General features: G+C 38.4%; 1 protein-coding gene across 3 annotated transcripts in view; it reads right to left on the bottom strand.

Moving 5' to 3' along the window:
• Positions 1 to 176, bottom strand: part of SUPT20H (SPT20 homolog, SAGA complex component) — a 39659-nt gene extending 39483 nt beyond the window's left edge. The window contains exon 1 of one of the 3 annotated variants that reach the window (XM_024755341.1): positions 129 to 176. The gene's annotated coding sequence lies outside the window, so the exon portion shown is untranslated. Of the gene's footprint in view, positions 1 to 15 lie in introns of all 3 variants that reach the window. The other 2 variants (XM_024755349.1, XM_024755340.1) reach the window with 2 other exon arrangements.
• Between the last annotated feature and the right edge of the window lie 6880 nt (positions 177 to 7056).

Raw genomic sequence — 7056 nt, 5'->3', positions numbered from 1 at the left:
CCCGCCGCAGCCCACCTGTGCGGGCCGCAGCCTCAGGATATCGCCGTTGGCTCGGCCAGAACGCTACGCGCCGGCGCCGCGCTGCCGGCTACGCGCCCGCCCGCCGCTCGCTCCGCACGCCCCCTTACCCGCGCGGCGCCACAGCTCAGCCGACCGCCTGTTACGGCGCCCGCGCTTCCGATTGGTGCGCTGGGCGGGCGCCCGCGGGCGGAAGCGGTAGAGGTGGGAAGGCGGGGCCGCGGCCAGGAGGCTCGACGCCAGGATGCTCTCGCCTGGCACTGGTCCTCGCGAGGCCTTTTGTGACTAAGGCCCGGTGTTGGGGCGAGGCTCACGAGCGCTTTCGCTTGTCCGGCATCCAGGTCCGTAAAACGAGAGGTAGCGTGTGGCTCTTTGTGAGGTAGGGAGCCCTGTTTAATTTATACAGTGAAAGAAACTTGGAACAAGCTTTCCTTGCCCAGCCCATCCTTATGAAAGGGAAAGACACCACTCCTGTATTTACTAGTGCAGGCCTTGCAGCCTATGATAGTCTATCAATCAAGTGCCAATGAATTTAATGCCATAAAACAAAACACCTCACTGAAGAGTTGTAAAGATTCAGGAACGGAATAACCAGAGCACATTGCAATGTCTGATTGTAATTCTGCACCTTTAAATAACTTTGGTTGTTGGGTTATAAACTTTTAAAAAATGATTATTGAAGTGAAGCTCACAGAATGTGAAATGAAACACTTTTAAGTACACAATTCAGTAGGCTTCAGTACATTCACAGTTCCGTGCAACCACCAACCATACTGGTTCCAAAACAATTTCCTCACCCCTGTTAAGCAATTACACATTATTCTTCCCTCTCCCAGACCCTAGCAGACCCCAACTGCTTTCAGACTTCAAGGATCTACCAATCTGGGTATTTCACGTAAATGGAATATGTGACCTTTTTGCATCTGTCTGCATTCACATAACATAATGTTTTCCAGGTTCATCTACCTTATAGCAAGTATCAGGACTTCATTCTTTTTTATGGCTAATATTGCATCTTATTTGTGTGTATATACCCCAATTAATTCATACATCCAGCGATGGACATTTGGGTTGTTTATACCTTTGAGCTATTGTGAATAGTGCTGCTATGAATATTTGTGTCGAAGTATTGTTTTGAGTCCCTGCTCTCAACTCTTTCTGGTATATACTGTTAAAGAAGCCTGGAATCTGACAGTAATTCAAGCGGTAAAAAAACCAGATTTTATTCAGGAACTATTGCAGTAGGGAGAAGAGACCTTAGTATAGAACTGGGTTCAGTTACAAAAACAGCATAGACAAGTAAGGATTTATAGCCAAGGTGGGTCGAGGAAACAGTGGATGGAAATTTCCTAAAAGGAAATATCAGGTGTAAGGGCTAAATTCTGGCCAAACCGACTTGAAAGGATTCTTAACTGAAGGCAGACCAGGATGATCAGCTATTAACGGTGGGGGCATGAAGAATCCGATCAGATATTGAGGGTGATCATATACCCGGGTAGGGGTTCTTTCTAAACTGACCTAGCTGGATTCTTACTACAACTGGTTGATGCAGACCCCACAAGACCGATACTAAAGTAGAGGCTAAGAGGGCTTAGCGGAGGCTGACTAAAGTTTAGTCAAGGAGAGAGTCTTTGTCAGTACCCAGGAATGGAACTGCTGGGTCATATGGTAATTCTGTGCTTAAATATTTGTGCAGTCAATAAACTGTTTTCCACAGTGGCAGAGACATTTTATATACTGATAGCAATGTATGGCAGTTCCAGTTTCTCCACATCCTCACCAAAACTTTCGTCTTGTTTTGTTTTTGATCATAGCCATTCTAGCGGGTATAAAATGGTATCTCATTGTGGTTTTGATTTGCAGTTCCCTGATGGCTAATGATATTGAGAATCTTTTCATGTTCTTATTGGTCATTTGTATATATTCTTTGGAGAATGTCTATTCAAGTCCTTTGCCCACTTTTAAATTGGGTTGTTTGTTTTTTTGTTGTTTAAGTTATGAGTTCTTTATATATTCTGGATACTAGACCCTTATCAGATATATGATTTACAAATATTTTCTCACATTCTGTAGGTTGTCTTCACTTTCTTGCTAATGTTTTTTGATTTTCAAACTTAAATTTTTGATGAAGTCTAATTTATCTATTTTTTTCTGTTGTGGATTGTGATTTTGGTGTCATATTTAAGAATCCATTGCCAAATCCAAGGTCATAAGGATTGTTGAAAACCATCTCTGCACTTCGTTTTACACAAAGCAGAAAGTGAATTTATCACAAGGATTTCAACCTGCAAGCCAAGAAACTTGAGGCTATGGGAGCGACGAGTTCTGAGTTGCTCACAGACTAAAGTGTGTATAGGGTAAATGCAGAAGTAATTTGGCTTTTTCAGCTGATCCTTATTTGGATCAGTGTAGTTGTGTCAGGGGACCAAGGAAGTCCAAAGATAGCATGAGCAGACTTGGTCTTTGGGGATTGGCTGGCATCCTCTGCTGATTTCTGAGGGCTGTAAATTCCTGCAACTTACATTAGGTAAGGTAAAGTTTTGTGTTTCTTTAGTGCACCTGTGTTGTCCAACTCCATTTTGTCCCCAATATAAGTGACTCCATTTTAGTTTTGGTTCTACAGAATTCACCCCTATATTCTTCTAAGAGTTTTATGGTTTTAGCTCTTATATTAAGTCATTAATCCATTTTGAGTTTATTTTTATATGCATTCTGTGGTAGGCATTCCATTTCATTCCTTTGCATGTTGTCCCAGAATCATTTGTTGAAGTGAATATTCTTATCCACAATGAATGGACTTGACAACCTTGTCAGAAATCAATTTGCCATAGATGTATGGGTTTGTTTCTGGAGTATTACTTCTACTTTGTCCATCTTATGTCTGTCCTATGCCAGCACCACACTGTAGCTTTGTATGAAGTTTTGAAATTGGGAAGTGTAAGTCCTCCAGTTTTGTTCTTTTCCAATATTGTTTTGGCTCTTCAGATCCCTTGCAATTTTATATGACTTTGAGGATCAGCTTTTTCATTTTTGCAAAAAATGCAGCTGGGATTTTGATAGGGATTGCATTGAATTAATAGATCTCTTTGACAAGTATTGTTATCTTAAAATATTAAGTCCTCCAATCCGTGAACATGATGTCTTTCCATTTATTTAAGTCTTCTTTAATGTTTTTTCACAATATTTGTAGTTTCCAGTGTACAAATCTTTCATCTCCTTAGTAATTTACTTCTATCTATTTCTTTTCTTTTTTTTTTTTTGAATGCTATCTTAGTCTGTTTGGGGATGCTATAACAAAATCCCACAGACTGGGTGCCTTAAACAACAGAAATTTCTTTCTCACAGTTCTGGAGTCTGGGAAGTCCAAGATCACAGTGCTGACTAATTTGGTTTCTGGTGAGAGTTGTCTTCCTGGCTTGTAGAGAACTGCCTTCTCTGGGTGTCCTCATGTGGTGGTGAGGGAGAGAAAGGCAGCTCTGGTGTCTCTTATTATAAGGATACTAGGCCCTCTTTCCAAAAAACAATCACATTGGGGCATAGGGCTTTAACATGAATTTTGGGGGAACACAATTTAGTCCATAGTAAATGCAATTATAAATGGAATTTTTACTTAATTTCCTTTTCGGATTATTCGTTGTTGATGTATTAAAAAAACTGATTTTTGAGTGTTGATGTTGCACTCTGAAAACTTGTCAAATTTGTTTATTAGTGCTAATACTTGTGTGTGGTATGCATGCGTGTGTTCTTTAAGGTTTCTTTTTTTTTTTTTTTGTGGCACGCGGGCCTGTCATTGTTGTGGCCTCTCCTGTTGCGGAGCACAGGCTCCGGACGCGCAGGCTCAGAGGCCATGGATCACGGGCCCAGCTGCTCCGCAGCATGTGGGATCTTCCCGGACCGGGGCACAGACCCCGTGTTCTCTGCATTGGCAGGCGGACTCTCAACCACTGCGCCACCAGGGAAGCCCTAAGGTTTCTTTATATAGGATCGTGTCATCTGTGAATTGAGGAAGTTTTACTTACTCCTTACAGTTGGGATGCCTTTTATTTCCTTTCCTTGCCTAATTGCTCTGGCTAGAGTCATTCCTTCATTTTAAGGAATTGGCTCATGCAGTTGTAGAGGCTGGCAGGTGTGATCCACAGGGCAGGCTGGTAGGATGAAAACACCAGAGCACTTTGTAGTTTTAACAACGCCTGCCCTCAGGGGAAACTAGTAAACCAGAGCCTAATCTGCTGGTTTTATTAGAGCCTAGCTGACCTGGGGGAAAGGAGATACCCAATTCCAGCCCACTGTAGCCATGTGTCTCACCTGTGGGTGGGGGAATCTGAGAAACACTTGTGAAGTTCACAGTTCGGGGACACAGGCTCACTAAAAGACTGAGACCTAATCCAAGGATTGTAGACTGCTTCCCTTTCCCAAACCTTACCACCACATAACTAATAGGCCTATTTACAGCAGTTCCTTTTATCCAGTACATCATGTCTAGCTATCAAGAAAAAATTACAAGGCATACTAAAAGGCCAAAAATACAGTTTAAAGAGATAGAACAAGCATCACAGCCAGACATGGCATGGATGTTGGAATTATCAGACTGGCAATTTAAAACTATGCCTCCTGATGTAGTGTATTTCATATTATTACTATTTATGAATTATGTTCATAAAAACAGAAGTTGAATCTGAATTGAATTAAGCCCCTAGGTCTAAGTACTGGTTTACTTGAATAAAGAGGCACAGAGTAACTTGTTAAAGTGACAGCATGATAATACAATCTGCCCAATACATAGTGTAGTAAACCGTAAGAAAACTGAATGTGAATTGGTTATGTGATATTAAGGAATTAGTATTAACTGTTACAAGCTGAATTGTGCTGCCACCACCCCCCACCGCCCCAAATTAATATGTAGAAGCGGTAATGTCTAGTACCTCAAAATGTGATTGTATTTGAAGATAGGACCTTTAAAGAGGTGATTATGTTAAATGAGGCTGTTAGGGTGGGCCCTAATTCAATATGACTGGTATCCTTAAAAGAAGAGATTAGGACACAGATTGAGAGAGAGACACTAGGGATGCCAGCACGCAGAGAAAAGACCTTGTGAAGGTACAGCGAGAAGGGGCTATTTGCAAGCCAAGGAGAGAGGCCTCAGAGAAAACCAACCCTGCTCTCACTTTGATCTTGGATTTCAGCCTCCAGACTCAGAGAAAATTAATTTCTGTTGTTTAAATCCCCTAGTCTGCGGTATGTTGTTATGACCGCCCTGGCAAACTAATACAATAACACTAGATGGAATAGTGATTTTTTTAGTTATGAGAATAAGAAAAATGGACTTTGTGTATTAGAGATACAAAATATAGCATTTACAAGTAAATAAGTAAATAAAAGAAAAAGAAAAAATAAAAGAAACAAAATTCTGTTAGGATTTTAAATCCTATTTAAATTAATATGCCAAGTATAATTTTATACACAAACTCAATTACCTGTATATATTATATTCCTTGAAAAAAAGGAGGCAACTTCAAACCTGTAATAAATGTTTAATATGTCCAAAAAATGTATTTCAAAGTTTAAGCTTTAGTGGATAAACAGTTATCTAGAACAGTGCCTTAATTTTTTTATTAGTCTTTTAGGCTTAATTAAATAAAAACTTTAATAAGGTTGGGAGGTAAGAAAACAAGATTTGTCATACAAAAAAAAAATTCAGTACTATAAGATTTTTATTTAACCTCTTGATCCTACATCTGATAGCCTTTCTCCCACACTGAAAATGTTGGTCCCCAACTGCATCAAAATGATGATTGTTTTGTCCCACGTAACATTTGCAACCATCTCAGAATAACAACACTAATGCTAACATCGACAGTATAATCACTGGAACATTTAAAGGTTTTTATTGAAGGGTTTTTTTGTCCTTAGACTATATACTACTGGAAATGCATATACAAATTATGAGTTTTTTTAAGTTGTTTAAAATAATTTCTTTCTGGTTGGCTATGTCAACAACTTGATACAGGGAAATATTTGTTTTTGCTTCTGTTTTTAGGAATTGAAACTTTTTTTAGTTCTTAGGAATTATTTTATAATTTATTTTTATAAGTATTTAAAATAATTGTATAGTTACAAGTAAAATCTATAAAATAAGATTAAACTCAGAAATTTTAGTTTCTATTCCAGTTCCTTCATCCTGTTTCTCCCTTCCTCAATTGGTAACCATTATATTTTAGGTTTTTGCTTTATTCTGCTATTTTAACATGGTATACAATATAATAGATATAGATAAATACTTATATCTCCTGTTACTAATACTAATGGAAACTGGTAAATAAAGAGAGAGAATTAAACATTTATCCTGTTTTTATAAATCACTGTACCTCAAGGGATTCAGTTAATTCATGAGTGGAAATTTCTTTTTAAAGAAAAATAAAGGCTAATAAATTCAGAATTAATAGGATCAGATTTTCACCATTTTGAAACTCCAAAGGAAATAATTTACCTAGTCATTGATTGGTTGCTAACATCACAGAAAGAGAAACTAGCTAGAAAGGACTCTTGCAAAAAAGCAAAAAATCCAGTCACACCTCTTTGTAGCTAACTAGTTATTTACAAAAAATAAAGAAGACAAAGGAACATGTTAAATGACATTACAGGGATACAGTCAGCCAGATCCAGAATATAGGAAACTCTGCAGAACACATAACAGTGTTTCCTCACAAATATATCAAAAGGAAAAGAGAGAGGAGTGGGAGAACCAACGAAGAAATTGTTGAAAGCAAACTATAAAAATTTGAGATAATATAGAAATTTGAACACTGATTACATATCCAAAAATATTAAGGAATTATTGCTATTTTTTTAGGTGTGATAATGGTACTGTGGCTTGTTTTTTTAAAAGAATCTTTATTCTTTAAAGATATATCCTGCAAGGATAAATACTGAAATGTCTATAGATGAAATGATATGTTTCAGATTTGCTTCCAAATAATTCATGGGGACAGGAGTGGGGGAAATGGGTGTGGGTTTACGTAAATCAACATTAGCCATGGA

The sequence above is a fragment of the Neophocaena asiaeorientalis genome, unplaced genomic scaffold (assembly GCF_003031525.2).
Source record: "Neophocaena asiaeorientalis asiaeorientalis breed wild unplaced genomic scaffold, Neophocaena_asiaeorientalis_V1.1 scaffold59, whole genome shotgun sequence".
NCBI lineage: Eukaryota > Metazoa > Chordata > Mammalia > Artiodactyla > Phocoenidae > Neophocaena > Neophocaena asiaeorientalis.
Note: the sequence above shows the minus strand (reverse complement) of the source record. Positions and strands in the feature narration are given on the sequence as shown.